Below are 17782 nucleotides of genomic sequence, written 5' to 3'. Positions count from 1 at the left end.
AATAACAATCACATACAAGAAAACAAAATTTACGTGAAAAACCCTTTCTTTTTGAAGGGAAAAATCACGGGACAAATTTCGAATAATTTCATTATTATCAAATTAATTACAATAATTCTTATGTATGTCTCATGTCTAAAAAAAAACTCTCTTGTTTTCTTTGCTCTCGTACACACTAATTATTTTTCTCAAAGGTGGCAACACTTTACTCTATCATTTTTATTTTCTTCTCCACACATGGCTCTAAGTGGCTCCCTCTTGGCTACTCTCTTTTTTTTCTCTTGTGCGGCACCTTTTTCTTTTTTTCTCCACTATATAGCACACAAAACCTAATAATCCTTATTTATATATAACCCTGCCGCCACACCATCCTTGTAGCACACAAACTTCTACTCAAATACAAATTAGAACTCATGAGGTCTCCTATTTCTAATAGGAGTTTTTCACTACATGGCTCTCTTGTCACAAAATGGGGCTGGACCCACAACATTTTGAGCTTTCCAGAAGAGTATGTCATGTGCAAGTGATTAGAGCATTCACAACAGTGAATCTAAAATTTTAGCTATTTAGTTACACAAAAAGTCACTTTATCTATTTTACCTACACACATGTTACAGTAGTGGATTTATTCTAGCTTTCAACACAATAAAATAATATAATCACTATAATAAAATAATATATCCCACTACCAAAAAAACATCAGCACCAATCACAACCACTCTACCATCAGCCACACCCACAACCACCACCACCACCACCACCACCACTAGTCCACAGCAAGGAAAAAAAAAAAAAAAAAAACCCACAGCACCACAAAACACGACATGGCGTGGGTCAGAGGCGATCTGAGAGAGATGGGCAGCTGGGACGACATTGGTCTGAGGCGATCGGCGGATGATGGATGGTGGTGACGTTGACGATCGGTGGATGGCGGATGGCGGATCAGTCTGAGCTGATCAGCGGCGTTGACGTTGACGATGAGCTTCAGTGAATGAGAGAGAGGGAATGAATGACCGGAGTTGAGAGAATGAATAAAAAAAGAAGGGGGCTGGAATAAAATATTGTTTTTTTTTTTTTTTTTTTTTTTTGCTCCAAGCTATAGTGCACATCTATTGATAGATGTGCATTGTAGCAATTCAGCTAAAAATTTTAGCTATTGCTCCATTGCTGGAGCATCATTTTAGTGATAGTGGAGCTAAAATATAGCATTATAGCATTATATCTGCACTACTACAAATGCTCTTAGGGAAAAAAAAAGCAAAAAATTGATTTAATAAAAATTTGAGACAAAGAATTAGGAACCATGTAGCAGTAGATGTGATGTAGACCCCATGAAATTATTATTTCCGTGCTCAGAATCACTATTTAAATAGAGAAAGGTTTTGATTTGGAAGAGAGCTTGCAAAAGAGGGATAGCTTAATTATATTAAATTTTCTGTGAGTTTGGTGTGAAGGATTTGGGGGTCGTGGTGCAGGTTTTATTGCTGGGAAATTGCCCACTCGAGGAAGGAATTGTTGAATGCTAGGATTACAAAAATTTACACAAATTTTACCATAATTCGCTACATGGCTCTACCACTCACAAATCACAACTTACCACTTAGTAAAAGTTGTGTAAATTTTTGTGGCCTAGCATTGATATTGAATTCCGTCTCCTTTGGATCTTGAATCACAACTTATTCTTAATTTAAATGTAAAAACTAAAAAGTGGAAGACAACCATGTTAAGGACTAAGATGGGGTTTGGAATACAGCTGGCACATGCTGCTCAAATTAGCAATAAGCAATATTGCAAGACTCCTAGTCTCATACCCACTATGTAAATTTAAAACATAATAATGATGGAAATTTATATTGTAGTTGGCGTTTAATGGATTTGGGATTGTTGTTATTATTATTATTTTATAGAAAATCCAGCAATCGAATTGGTTTTATGATCTAAAACCAACCCGCGAACTTCTTTTTTGAGAATCAGCTGGTCGAAATTTTATTACTTGGAAACTATGAAATATCATTCAATCGTGTTGGTTTTAGATTTCGTTGGGTTCAATTGATTAATGATAATTCAATATGTGGAAGAAGAATATGCAAGTGACATGAAGAGCATGGGTATAATAGCTCGAATTGCATGTTCGATAATCTAAGAGAAATACTTTATCAATAATATTTTTATAATAATTTCACAACAAATTCTAAATACTAAGTTGTTACTAGTGGGAAAAAAAAAGTAATATCAATAGTAGGTTAAGATTAAAATCAATAATATTTTATAATTTAGGCTTTGTTGTGGAAATATTATAATATAACATTTTTCTAATTCTAAACCTTTATTTAAGGTATTAGAAAGTGACATGAGTAATGAGACAGGGAGAGAAAAATAAAGAAAGAGGGAGAAGATAGACTCAAAAAAGAGAGTCAATGAAAGAAAAAAGGGGGGAAAAAAAGAAGAAGAAGAGAGAAAATGATGTGATGCGACAAAGAAGAGAGTGAGGAAAAGAGAAGAGGAAAGCAAGCGTACAAATTTCCAACCATTCTCACGCGCTTTTTCCCAGAATGTAATGAAGACAATTTGATAATATTAAAGGATTGCATAATTGGACGCAAGTGGTGGGGGTCGGACTCGTTTCCTTGCTAGACATGGGAAAAAGGTTGAGTCAAGTCGGATTAATTGAATTTGAGTAAAAAATAAGTTATTTTAAACGGGTTAAAAATGAGTTGGGTCGAGTTGGATTAGGATTAACCTATATTTTTTACATTTAAAATTTGGTAAGTTTTGCAACAAATTACTTGGTATAAAAAAAAAAAGTATTAAGTGCATGAATAACTTACCAATTAAAAAAAAATTATGGTTATTATTTTGTGACTGATAAATTGAATGATTTGAAGTGTGGGCAGAAACTAAAAATTCTTATGCTTGAGTGAACATTATTTTAAAAGTGGGTGTGAAGCATTATGATAATTGTACATAAGTGCAACGTAGGTGAAAATCCTGATTAATGAAGTTATACAATTACAGTTGTGTTGATACTATTGAAATAAGAAAAGTGGTCCAGTTTTATTGTTTGTATGATTGCTCATATCTTGATTAGATGTAACGCCTTGATTATGAGGTGCTTTATGTTTAGTTTATCACTAAATCTTATAATCTGGATCCTGGTAGAGCTTTTAGGATTGTATAATGTAAACAAGACGACATATTTTTGTAATAGGAAATATGATACTTTCTTAACACATTGTCTCTTTCTTTCTTCTTATTTTTTTCCATGGAATGAAAACTATAAGTATGGTCAATGAGGCTGTCCTTTTATGCATTGGTTTCTAGTTAACTAGACCTAGCAAAATTATCTTATAAAAAAAAAAAAAAACAAAAAAATGACCTAGCAAAATTATATTCTCTCTATTTGTGCATTGTGCTACTGAAAAGCCAATACAAACAAATCTGACTCCAGGTAAAAAATTTCGGGTTTGAGTTGGGTCCAATTTTGCCACGTCTAAACTTTTAGTGCTTTTGAGTTTTGAGGGTTTGTTGGTGTGTGTGTCCTCTATTAAATTATTTTACATCTTGTTGTTGGATATCTCATTTGTACACAAGAATTAGACCATTGTCTCAGCAATAATGATACAAGCTAGTATTTGGAATAACTCAATTTCTAGACATTACAATTTACAACCTAGTTGTATACTTGTATATCAGAAAAATTAATGGATTTATATAATTTATCTATTTATTTTTATATATTATGTCCCGGCCTTTTTATATGGAAGATATTGGTTCACAGACTCTTTTCTTTTTCTTTTTATTTTTATTTTTTTAAAAATATATTTTCAATAAACGAGAATTAGATTTTGATAACGAAAAAGTTTTCAATACTACCCAATACCCCCTCTCTTTTTCAACTATTTTTATGAATTCATTTTTTTCCTCTTTTTATTTTATTATTTTTTATGTTCAATCCCAATAGGTGGTTTATCGAATCGTTTTATTTTGTTTGGTTACTAATTAAAAAAATCCAACTATTGAGTGATTGGTTCTTGCTTCAATTTGTATTGAAAATTTATGACTATTTCGAATTATTTCAAAATGTGTGGAGAGAATAGTGCTTTTGAGTTTTGTTTGTGTGACATTGCACTTTCTGTGTCCCAAGCTCACCGGATTTGATAGTCTTCAAACTGTAAAAAAGAAGAATGGCTGAACTACACTTTAAAGAATGAATTTAAATTAAATCATATAATTCTTTTACACAATAAATATAATAGGATTGGAACCTACAACGCAGGCTTAAATCCTATAATTTTAAAACATAATAGTCATAGGAATTTTTTTCTTTCTTAATATAGATATTGAGGTTCGTCGTCGTTATTATTATTGTAGGGATAAAGGCCCAGGATGACACGATGGACCTTGGGCCTTTGTCCAAAACAGCTGAATCGTCCAAAGAGAAGCAAGACGTTATCAGGACTTCCCATTGAGAGGCATTGAAGTGAGGGACGAATGGAATGTAATTCGAGGAGGGGCTCCTGCTCGGATACGAAAAAGACCACTCAAGCACATACTCCAGCTACCAAGGCAACCCTCCAAGAAGCTCCCACAATAAGAATGTGTCTCGTAAACGTGCAAGAAGGAAGTAAACTCAAAAATATCTAAGGGAAAAGCTGCTACCACCGCATTAAATGTATTACAGCTACTTTTCTGGCCGCATTTATGTGGAGAAGACCTCTGAATAGTGTTACCTCAGCGAACGCAACTCACAGAGAGCCAAAGAGGGTGTTTGATGGGACGGGACTCAAGTAAGGACTCAGGTGAACGACAAGTGTATGATTAAGATGGCTCAGAAGGGCTATATAACATGAAAGATCCTCCATGGAATGGGGAGGAAAATAATTGTAAGGAAATCTGTAATAGAGCTTTAAACTGAAAGTATAGAAGAATCAACATCCTCGGCCCAATCCGAGAGCATTGTTCCTTAATAAGTTTTTGTTATCTTTCTCATTTTAGCACCTAAATCTTTTCTTCTGTCACCTAGTTTATGCTAGCCCGATTTCCCAACCCATTCTTTACAAATTTATTGTTTTGGGCTTAAGTCCATACATCTGTTGGGCCAAAATCCTAAAACCGGTCCTTACAATTGGTGCCGTCTGTGGGGAAGGAATACTTGGGTGTCAGCAAGCTCAACGTTCAAACATGGCAGGTTCAGACCTACGATAAGCAAAATCCATAGGATCCCAATGTCAAAATCCTTTCGTTAACCTCGAGCGGAGAAGGGATAAGGAGGGGAGTGTGCATAGTGCTCGGATCGGGAGAAGCCAGTCACGGGGAAAGGGTCATCTTTCTCAAGAGGAGAATACCAGAGCGTTGCAACTAGAAGTCGACCAACTGAAGAGAAAGTTGCGCCATGCACAGCGGAAGCAAACCTTCTCTAGCCCGGACACCTTCCCTGACGGCGAAGAGGATGGTAGCTACAGGCGAAGGTCAAAGACCCCACCCAGCGAGTCTTTCTCCTACGAAAAGGAGCACCACTACAAGCGTAGGCATAAGAGCCCCCTTCGAAAAGGTGTGGGAAACAACGCTATGGGCAAGGCGTTGGATCAAATCTCCAGTTCGCCTTTCGCATGGAGAATTGAGCGAGCAGAACTCCCTCGACAATTCACTTAGCCCACGTTCACCATGTATAATGGTAAAATAGAACTCGTAGAGCATGTGAGCCACTTCAATTAGAGAATGACCGTCCACTCTAGAGACGAAGCCTTGATGTGCAAGGTCTTCCCATCCAGCCTAGGGCTCGTAGCAATGAGATGATTTGATAGCTTGAAGGCCGACTCTATAAACTCCTTTAAGGAACTCACCCAGGCATTCGGGCCTCGCTTTATTACCTGCAGCAGAGTCCCTCGACCCCTATCTTCCTTACTATCCTTGAGCATGAGAGAAGGAGAGACCCTGAAAACATACTCGGATAGATATTGAGAGATGTACAATGAGATGGATGGTAACTTTGAAGACGTCGCCATCAGTACCTTCAAAAGTGGCCTCTCGACCGAGCATGGCTTAAGGAAGTCCCTAATGGGAAAGCCTGTCACCAACTTGTGTCAACTCATGGACCGTATTGATAAGTATAAGAGGGTCGAAGAAGACCAACAAATGGGTGAAGGAAAGGATAAAATTATCTCTCAGGAAAGGAGGAATTTCAGGTCGGACCGATACAATAATAGCTGGCCACGGAGAGATTTTAGTGGGCAGCCAGGACCTACCAACACTTAGGCGGTCAATGCAGTGTTCCGAGAACCGGTGCACCAGGTTTTGGAGAAGGTAAAAAATCAACCATTCTTCAAATGGCCAAACAAGATGGCTGGGAACCCCCTGAGACGAAACCAGAACCTTTATTGCCAGTACCATCAGGACTAGGGGCACACTACAGAGGATTGCAGGAATTTGTGGGACCATTTGGACCAGCTGGTCCGAGAAGGGAAGCTGAAACATTTGTTGCACCACACCAGTAGCCGCAGGGGCCAAATAAATTCGGAACCCAAGAGGGATGATTTTTCAAGACCGCCCTTGGGAACAATTAATGTCATCTTTGCCGCTCCCGACAGGACCCGTTCTTGCCCCTCTAGAGTAATGTCCGTCGCTCAGTTCCCCGCCAAGAGCAATGACTCAAATCCTAAGAGAGCCAGAGTGGAAACCTGACTAGTTCTGGGATTTTCGGACGGGGACAAAATCGGTATCATTCAACCTCATGACGATGCTCTGGTGGTCACACTCAAAATAGAAGGGTATGACGTAAAGAGAGTGTTGGTAGACCAGGGTAGCGCTGTTAAGGTCATGTACCCTAACCTGTACAAGGGGCTGGGATTGAGGTCTGAGGACCTGATAACCTACAACTCCCTCTGATTAGTTTTGAGGGGAAGACCGTTACTCTAAAAGGTCAGATCAGACTACCCATACAGACTGGGTCGGAAGTGGTGGAGGTAAACTTCATCGTGGTGGATGCCAATTCTCCTTACACGGCTATTGTGGCCAGACCCTGGTTCCATACTCTAGAAGCTGTTTCATCCACTCTGCACCAGAAAGTAAAATAGCCCTCGAGGGGCCGTGTCAGAAATTGTGGGGAATTAACTTGTAGCTCGGCAATGCCTTGTGGACGCCACCTCACGACAACACGAAGCCAGCTCCTCTGCCACTGCCAAAAGAGACTTATAGCAATCAAAAACCCCGGAGTCGCCATCCCATGAATCAGCCGAAGAGCCCAAATGTGAGGATTTGGAAAAATTTACCATAGGTGGCAACTTGGAGAAGTTCTTTCAGATAGAGGCCCAACTACCCCCTCAAGAAAAGGAGGAGTTATTAGCATTCCTCAAGAGAAATGTTGATGTGTTCGCGTGGGACGCTTATGAAGCCCCGGGGGTGGATCTAGAATTTATCTGCCATCATTTGAACGTTAACCCATTCATCATTCCCAAGAAGCAATCGCCTTGGCGCCCATCCAAAGAACATGCAGACGTTGTCAGGGAAGAGCTGATGAAGCTTAAAAGGGCAGGGGCTATCAAGGAAGTCTTTTACCCCAAATGGTTAGCCAATACCGTCGTAGTAAAAAAGAAGAGCGAGAAGTGGCAAGTATGCATGGACTTCACGAAATTCACGAACTTGAATAAGGCCTGCCCAAAGGACCCCTTCCCTTTGCCTCGAATAGACCAATTGATGGACGCAACGGTTGGCCATTCTCGGATGAGCTTTTTAGACACCTATCAAGGGTATCATCAGATACCACTCGCCTTGGACGATCAAGAAAAAACAGCATTTGTCACTTCCACTAGAAACTACAACTATAAGGTGATGCCATTCGGCTTAAAGAATGCAGGTTCAACCTATCAAAGAATGATGAGTAGAATGTTTGAATCCCAGTTGGGCAAAAGCATTGAAGTCTATATACATAGATGACATGGTGGTGAAGAGTAAGGTGGTATCTGAGCACGTTACGGACCTCGGAAGCATCTTTGAAATCTTGAGGAAACACCTCCAAATGTTCATTTGGTGTCGAATTAGGCAAGTTCCTGGGTTACATGGTGACTCACCGGGGTATCGAGGTTAAACCCCGATCAAATCAAGGCCATTAGCAGCCTACAACCACCCTGAAATCCCAAAGAGGTCCAGAAGCTTATCAGAATGGCTGCCGCCCTGAATCGGTTTATTTCTCGATCGACGGAAAGGTGCAGACCTTTCTTCCTCTTGATGAAAAGATGGAAAGGATTCGAATGGGCTGAAGAGTGTGTGTTGGCTTTCCAACAACTTAAAGAATATCTATCGCGGCCACCTATCATGTCTAGTCCAGTGGTGGATGAGGTCCTGTTTGCATATATTGCAGTGGCCCCTCATGTTGTGAGTTTGGTTTTGCTATGAGTTGACAATGGGGTACAACAGCCAGTTTACTATGTAAGCAAATCATTACATGAGGCCGAGGATCGTTATCTACCATTAGAAAAGGCTGTCTTGGCAGTGGTGCTTGGTACACGAAAGCTCCCCCATTATTTCTAGGCGCATACAGTTGTCGTCCTGACTCAACTCCCCCTTAAAACTATACTTCGAAGTGCTGATTACACAGGGAGGATTGCTAAATGGGGCACGATCCTGGGGGCTTTTGATATCAAGTACATGCCTTGTACCTCTATCAAGGGCCAGGTCCTCGCAGATCTGGTGGTCGAGTTCGCCGAACCCCCATTGGAAGAAGTGACAGAAGCGCAACACCTGGATGGAAAATTGGTTGGCATGATCTCCCAACAAGGCCTGCCATCCTAGAAAGTGTATGTTGACGGCACAGCAAACCAAAAAGGGTCTGGGGTTGGAATAGTACTAATATCCCCCCGAGAAGATCACTATTGAAAAATCGCTAAGACTGGGATTCTCAGCCACAAATAACGAGGCTGAATATGAGGCCCTACTAACGGGAATGACCATGGTTCAGAAAATGGGCGGGAAGGCGATTGAGATGTTCTCGGACTCAAGGTTAGTCATTGGCCAAGTAAAAGGAGAGTTTGAGGCGAGGGATGAAAGAATGCAGAGGTACTTAAGTCAGGTGGGGCACCTATGGTCAGGATTCAAATCTTTCGACTTGTTGCACGTCCCCAGAAGTGGAAACGCCCATGCTGATTCCTTAGCCACATTTGCTACCTCCTCGACACAAGGCCTTCCTCGGGTCATCCTCGTGGAAGATTTATGCAAGCTCGCAGGGGTGGAGAAAGGGATGATCTATGTTCACCAGGTCAGATTGGGGTCTAGCTGGATGGACCCCATAATATCATTCTTGAAAGACGACATCCTACCTAAGGAAAAATCAGAAGCAGTAAAGGTGCGTAGGAATGCTCCTCGGTTCTGGTTGGCCGAAGACCAAAAGTTGTACAAATGCTCATTTTCTAGGCCCTACTTGCTGTGCATACACCCTGAAGCAATAGAATTACTGTTGGAGGAGTTACACAAGGGGATCTATGGAAGCCACACCGGAGGTAGATCTCTGGCACACAGGGCCATTACTCAAGGCTATTGTGACAAAAAATGCATAGAGAAGCATAAGAGTACGTAAAGAAATGCGATCAATGTCAAAGGTTCGCGCCGAACATGCATCAACCGGGAGGAGTCCTTAACCTTCTGTCCAGCCCTTGGCCATTTGCGCAGTGGGGCTTAGATATCGTAGGCCCTTTCCCCAAAGCAACGGGTAACAAGAGATACTTGCTAGTCGGCACGGACTACTTCACCAAATGGGTTGAAGTTGAGCCCTTGGCAAACATCAGGGATGTAGACGCTAAGAAGTTTGGGTGGAAAAATATCGTCACCCGATTTAGAGCCCCTCACACCCTCATCTCGGACAACGGACTCCAATTTGATAGCAAATCTTTCAGGAGATATTGCTGTGACTTGGGAATCAAGAACAGATACTCTACCCTAGCCTATCCCAAAGGGAACGGTCAAGCCGAGGCCACTAACAAGGTCATAGTCTGTGGACTCAAGAAGAGATTGGACAATGCTAAGGGGAAATGGGTAGAAGAACTGCCCCATGTCCTCTAGACATACCGGACCACACCTCGAAGATTTACTGGGGAGACTCCTTTTTCAATGACGTATGGCGCCGAGATAGTTATTCCTCTGGAAAACAGCTTCCCTACACTAAGGAGTAGCTCGTTCAATATGAGCAATAATAGTGAATTGCTAGAGAAGAGTTTAGACTTTATTGAAGAAAGAAGGGAGAATGCAATGGTCCAATTGGCATACTACGAACACAAGCTCAAGTAGGGTTACGATGCCAATGTGAAGCTAAGGTCATTAGCACCAGGAGACTTAGTATTAAGAAAGGTCCTAGGTACTGCGAAGAACCCAACATGGGGAAAGCTAGGGCCCAATTGGGAAGGACCGTACCGCATCATCTCTGTGGCTGGTATAGGAGTGTATTTCTTAGAAGACTTAGATGAGCATGTAGTACCATGCCCTTGGAATGTAAACAACCTGAAAAGGTACTATTATTAATGAAAACTTTCTTTACCACTACGTCCATTCATTGCATAAGTGAGCTGTTCTTCTTTTATAAGTGTTTAAACAGAACCTTAGTTATGCCTAGAGTCCTCGGACTAGATGCTTTGGGGAAATTAATACACTGTTACATATATTATAAGTGTTTAAACAGAACTTTAGTCATGCTTGGAGTTCTCGGACCAGATGCTTTAGGGAAATTAATAAATTGTTACATATTTTATAAGTGTTTAAACGGAACCTTAGTCATGCCCAGAGTCCTTGGACCAGATGCTTTGGGGAAATTAATACACTGTTACATATATTATAAGTGTTTAAACAAAACCTTAGTCATGGTTGGAGTCCTCGGACCAGATGCTTTGGAGAAATTAATACACTGTTACATATTTTATAAGTGTTTAAACAGAACTTTAGTCATGCCTGGAGTCCTCGGACTAGATGCTTTGGGGAAATTAATGCACTGTTACAATTAGATTGGTCCAATAGTTACCAACGCATTGTTGCTTGTTTCAAAGTATAAGGAAGCAACGACACAACACTATTCATGATGACGATAATCCTAAAAAACATATGAAATAAAAAGTGTAAGAGATTTCTGAAATTAAAAATAAAAAAATAAAAAAAAAGGAAAAAAAGAAGAAAAGGAAGGCTTTTCTATTAAATAAGATGAGAACATTACATTCGGACAAAAGTATCACCAAAAATCTCCAAGAACTACAGAGAACTCCTAAGTTCTAAGCCTATGCCTTAGGAATAGGAGGATCTTGTTGGCCTAGCTGAGAGGGGGGAACGTCCTTGGCCTTGATGCTAGCTTCCTTAGCCCCGGCCTCTGCTTCTTTTGCCTTAGATGCAGCATCCTTGCCCTTGGCGGCATCTTTGACTTTAGAGGGGGACTTTTTCTCCTTACCCTTGCCCTGATCCTTGGGCCCCTCGGCCCCTTGTAGTTGGTCTCCAGCCAGATTGGATCCTTGTGGAACCTCAAGAAGAAGGATTGCAGCTTGAGTAGTCAAAGGCTGCTCAGAGGGCTTAGAAGTAAGGGTAGAGGGAAGTGGAAGGCCGCTCGGGATCACGCGGATATTAGGGTGGTAAAATTTTTTTCTCTATTGCCTCCACTCTGAGTCTGCAGGAACTCTTGCAATGTTAAGGGCTTTAGCCCAGGTGGCATCATAGTAGTCCCTGCATGCCTCAGCCAGCTCCTTAGTCAGCCTGGCTTGTGTCTCCTTTATGCCAAGGGCATAGGCCGCTTGCCTCTTGGCCTCCAATGCCTCCTTTACCAGATGAGCTACCTTTCTGGCCTTCTACAGCTCCGACTTCAAATCCAGTGCAAGTTGCTTAGAAGTGGCTAGCTCTATCTCTGTTTGATCAAGCAGCTTGCACTGATCCTCGGCTTAAGTCTCAGCATTCTTCAGGCCGGCCAGGGCGCTATTTCGTTCCCTCTCCAAGGCGGTCAGCTTGGTGGCTAGGTCTTTATTCTCCTCCTTCGCGGCCCCTAAAGCCTTCTCGGCATCAAAACGGAGCTTGGTCTCATGCCTGGCATCGTTCTTAGCTTTGTTGACCCACTCCTCGGCCATATAAAACTCCTGGGTAATCTACATAAGAACAATAATGTCATCCATTGCAAACAAACAAGACCAACTCCTGCATACTAATGCTAAAGCAAATACAAAGGACTAGAATTTATACTTACCAAAGCAAGGTCTCTTTTTAGGGACAGGAAAAGGTCTTGCTGCTTTAACTTCCTCAAGACCTCCATATCCTTGGGCAGGAGGAGTGGCTGCTCCAAGGACTCAGCCACATGCGTGGAATGGCCTCTTTGATACTCCCTGATAGAGGCATTCCACGGAATCGCAGCCCCGTCAGCCTTTAGCCGAGGCGACCACACATGTGGTGATAGGCTCACCTCGGCTTGGTTCTGCTCCTTTCAGTTGTCCACGGACGAGGACCTCTTATCCTTCAGATCTTTAACAGTCTTTTGCTACTTTTTGCCCTTCTGAGGGGGCAACTCTCCCTCCTCAATATCTTGCAGCGGCCTCTTCTTCTTTAAGTTCCTCAACGCGTGTAGGCTTGGGTCAGCGGGAAGAGGAGCGGGAGGAGGGGGAAGTGTTGTAGGAACTTGGGATTTGGGTATTTCTTGAGAAGTTGCCCCCTTGTTCCTGGAGGACAAGAGGCCTTGCAGGCTTCTCCTTTGGTTTAAAGCCATTTCTTCCTCCTCGAATTCAGAGTCAATCTGAGCTACCACCAGGCTCGGAGTGTTGGCTGTGGAAAGCCTGTCGATATCAGTCTCGGACTTCGAGAGTAATTGGACGGGCGAAAGATCTCTCCAAGCGAGGAATCCTGCCTTAGATACGTCTATCCAGTTTAACCGAGGATCACCAGCCTTTATTGCTTAACCTACGTCCTGGAATATACGAGATAGAGGCTCGTAATCCAAAATTAAAGGAGTGGCCCGTAACTGTCCGTCCTCGCTTACGAATACCTCGGACCTTAGCAATTTGTTAAGGGCTGGTACATTCACCAAACTTAGCCTCGGAGCGACGTGGTTTTTGTCTGCAAAATTCATCCAAGAAGAAACGATGGTTAGGACAACAAAACTATCATCCAAGAAGACGAAACATCAAGGAAACTAAACTTCGGAACCTAACCCTAATGCACCCCACCTGGATCCCTTGCTCGAGTTGGGCAATGAAGATCGTCATGCCATTCCCCGGAGACCGGGAGATAATCGTCCTTCATGCCCTTGTTTGACTTGGGAAGGCACGATATCAGTTTGACGATGTCGGACCGAGACTTTAGGTAATACCTCGTATCGGCGAGCTTATGGCACTCGTACAGGTGGACCACATCAAGCCACGTGAGCCCCAAGGCCATCTGCTCATTGAGAGCGTTCATGCAACCCAAGACCCTAAAGAGGTTAGGGGAACACTAGTGGGGGGTTAGCCTGTGGTTAATAAGGTAATCCCTAGTCACCCTACCCATGGGCAGCGTCATTCCTCCTTCCAAGAAGGCAATCATCGGAATGACGACCTCACTTACTTCTCTATCGGTCAGAATGAGGTCTGGGGCACAATATTGCAGGGCTACTCCCTGCGGGATACGGTACTTGGCCCTAAAACTCTCCATAGTGGCTGGGGAATCTACTAAATACTTAAACCTACCCATCTAAGCAAACACAAGAGATACTAAAAAAATTCTTTCGAAAGAGAAGAGAGCCGAGGAGGCTGGTCGAGGAGAAAATAGTCTAAGGAAGAGGTTAAAACTTACGAAAAACTAATTAGCGGTATTGCAGAGAGTTCTGAAGAAGTTGAGAGCTCTTGAAAATTTGAAAGCTTTTGCAAAATAAGGAGAGAGATGTCCATCAGGTGTCTTTTATAAGGAGAGGTTAAATGGGAGTTATTCTGCCCGAACTTCGAAGAAAAGGGCCCACCGTTGGATATACGCCTCACCATTAGATCTTGGAACAAGGTGTTGCCTGGAGCATTCAATGGCGCCCCACGAACTTCGAAACGACAGCAGCAATAATAAGATGCATTAAATCACACTCCCACAGGTGTAAATCGAATAGGGAGTTAACTTCATCTCTTGGGAATTAAAATCCCACTTTTCTCCTCGGATGAGAGGGAAAAATCGGAATTTTGAAGGGCTATTGTAGGGATAAAGGCCCAGGATGACACGATGGGCCTTGGGCTTTTGTCCGGAACAGCTGAATCGTCCGAAGAGAAGTAAGACGTTATCAGGACTTCCCACTGAGAGGCATTCAAGTGAGGGATGAGTGGAATGTAATCCGAGGAGGGGCTCCTACTTGGATATGAAAAAGATTGCTCAAAGCACATACTCCAGCTACCAAGGCAACCCTCCAAGAAGCTCCCACAATAAGAACGTGTCTCGTAAACGTGCAAGAAGGAAGTAAACTCAAAATTATCTAAGGGAAAAGCTGCTACTACCGTATTAAATGTATTACAGCTACTTTTCTGGCCGCATTTATGTGGAGAAGACCTCTGAACAGTGTTACCTCGGCGAATGCAACTCACAGAGAGCCAAAGCGGGTGTCTGATGGGACGGACACTTAAGTAAGGACTCAAGTGAACGACAAGTGTAGGATTAAAATGGCCCAGAGGGGCTATATAACATGAAAGACCCTCCGTGGAATGGGGAGGAAAATAATTGTAAGGAAATCTGTAATAAAGCTTTAAACTGAAAGTATAGAAGAATCAACGTCCTTGGCCTAATCCGAGAGCATTGTTCCTTAATAAGTTTTTGTTATCTTTCTCATTTTAGCACTTAAATCTTTTCTTCTGTCACCTGGTTTACGCTAGCCCAATTTCCCAACTCATTCTCTACAAATTTATTGTTTTAGGCTGTTTTGGGCTTAATTCCATACATCTGTTGGGCCAGAATCCTAAAACCGGTCCTTACAATTATTATTATTATTGTTATTATTGTTATTATTTTCGACATCATATTATTGGTGTACTAGTACTTTTTTGTCTACCCATTTGGTTACAAACTTGTTAAAAACTTTTACGAGAGATTGATGTGATAAGGTAAGAGACTTACAATTCAGTGTTGTTGTCCAATTCTCCCATGTAAGAGCATCTAAATTGATGGAGACATAACTTTAGCAATATGGCTCCTCAAAGAGCTATTTTATCTATTTTACATTTTTACTTTACAATACACCCAATATCAATGATCTATATTTTTAGCTATTTGATTAAAATGATATAAAAAAATTCATTAAAAAGCAGTGTGAACACATACCAAAAGAGAATTTTTATCAAAAAGCAGTGTGAACACAACAATTTAATAATATTTATTTTTTACATATGAGCTACAGTGCATAGCCTGTTGGGCTTTGTGGAGCCTAATTATGTTTGATTCGGATGTCGACCCGACCCGAAATGATGTTGCGTGGTTTTTAATGAGAGATTTTCTGAGGCTTAGTCCATGGAGCAGAGGCTTGGGTCTATTGACCTAAGCCGTAGCCCATTTTGTAGCCCATTGTGAATCCTGTGCGTAGCATATAGAAACCGTTGTTTTGGTGATTAGGGTTTTTTGATATAGTTTTTGAGAGAGAGAAAACTGTACTATCGCACTTTGTATTTTTCTCTGATAATAGTGAAATTCCTGCAATTCCGTGGACGTAAGCAAATTGCCGAACCACGTAAATGCTGTCTTGTGTGTGTGATTATTTTTTTTCTTTGGCATGTGTTTTCTCTATTTTGTTTCTCATAGGTTTGGAAATTTCGTGTTAATTCCCTACATAACCAAAAGTAGTGGTGCACTGTAGCTGTGGAGCCAAAAATATGGCTTGGGCTCCACCAATGTTGCCACAATTTGGTATTTGGTGGTGCTAAAAATAGTAATATAACTTTTTAGCCATCGATACTAGTGCTCTAAGAGAATTTGGATTTGAATTCCACTGCCCAACTTGTTGTATAAGCGGAAAAATTGAAAAAAATGTTGAATCGACAAATTGTAATTTGTACAATATTTCTTACATATAGCTCCACCATTAATTAATACCCACTAGTGTGTAGTCTCGTGCACATGCACAGGTATAATTTATAAAAAATCACAAATATACTGTTCAAATTATACTTTTTCTTAGAAGAGGTTCAAATTATATATGGTATTAGCGTACTCTTTTTTTTAAATCATACATTTCTAAATGGGACATGTGGGGAAAAAATGGACTTCAATTAAAATCCAATTTAGAATCTAATTGGATTCGGATTTTTTTCGATTTTTACATTCAATAATTCACTTGGCATAAAAATTAAAAATGAAATGAGACATGTGACACAAAATTGAGAATCCAATTAAAATCTAATTGGATTTTCTCTAAGTTTGGACTATTAATATATATATATATATATATATATATATATATATATATATATATATTATACATCAATTACAACATGTTACCCAAAAAATGGTGATTTTTTTTAATAAATTTTTTCACTAAAGTTATTCTTTTATTATATTGTAAAAATTATTTGATTAATAATGATGATCTACACATGGAAACAAGGAGGTAATTTTACTGTGTATATATAAATATAAATATATTATTATTTCTCAAAAAAATAAAAATAAATATCGTAGCATTAAATTAAGCACGTGCTACAGTAAATGGAATTCCAAACAATGCATAATTGTATAAAACACATTGAATGAAGTAAGGCAATTACTGAATTTAAAATTTACAAAAAGATAATCATGAGAGGTAATCACACTTTAATTATTTGTAGTTTAAAATGTTACACTTTAACTGCGGGAGGTTTAATTCAATTCCTAAATAAAAATGATCCCAAGGTTAAGAAAAATTGCATGTTTAAATCGTCGTTTTTAAAGAAGTGAACTCAAAAAACAATATAAAAAACGTCATTACGTACGCTATGAATAAATTGAATTCATAAATCTATATATATATATATATATATATATATATATATATTAAAAGCCAAAACTTAGAAAAAATTAAATTAGAATCTAAATTAAATTTCAATTGGAGTCCAATTATGCGCTATGTATTATGTTTAACTTTTAATTTTTGTGCAAAGTGAATTTTTGAATGTAAAATCGAAAAAGTCCAAATCTAATTAGATTTTAAATTGGATTTCAATTAAATTTTAATTTTGTATTATGTGTCCATCTAATTTTTTAATTTTTGTGACAAGTGAATTATTGGGTACAAAAACCGAAAAGTTTAAATCCAATTAAATTCTAAATCATATATATATATATATATATATATATATATATATATATATATATGTAATGAGAAACCATTACGTATTTAAAAAATTTATGATTTAAAAAAAGTGTAAGTTCATACCATGTATAATTTCAATATCTTCTAAAAATATATATATACAATTTGAACCTATAATTGTGATTGTTTTTTATTATACCCGTACATATGAACGGGGTTACACACTAGTAATAATATAAAAATACAATTAAACCTTATAGAGGCACTTTAACCACACCCAAAAAAAAACCTTAATTATATGAGCAAATACATTATGAAACAATGAATTTATGAATTAATTAACAAATACACTTAAGCCATATATGATTAAAGTTCAGCTTCTTAAACTATATCATTAGAATTAGAGAGTATATATATGTATATCGTGTCTTCTGATGTAGAAAATGCCTACCTTTATCATAATGAAAAGTAATAGTTGTATATATTCAATTATTATACGTCTATCAAAAGAGAGAGAGAGTAAAGTATAATAGTATTAATGTATTATACAATTCA

Source organism: Quercus robur, chromosome 5, assembly GCF_932294415.1.
Source record: "Quercus robur chromosome 5, dhQueRobu3.1, whole genome shotgun sequence".
Classification (NCBI taxonomy): Eukaryota; Viridiplantae; Streptophyta; class Magnoliopsida; order Fagales; family Fagaceae; genus Quercus; species Quercus robur.
This window is presented reverse-complemented; position numbering follows the sequence as displayed.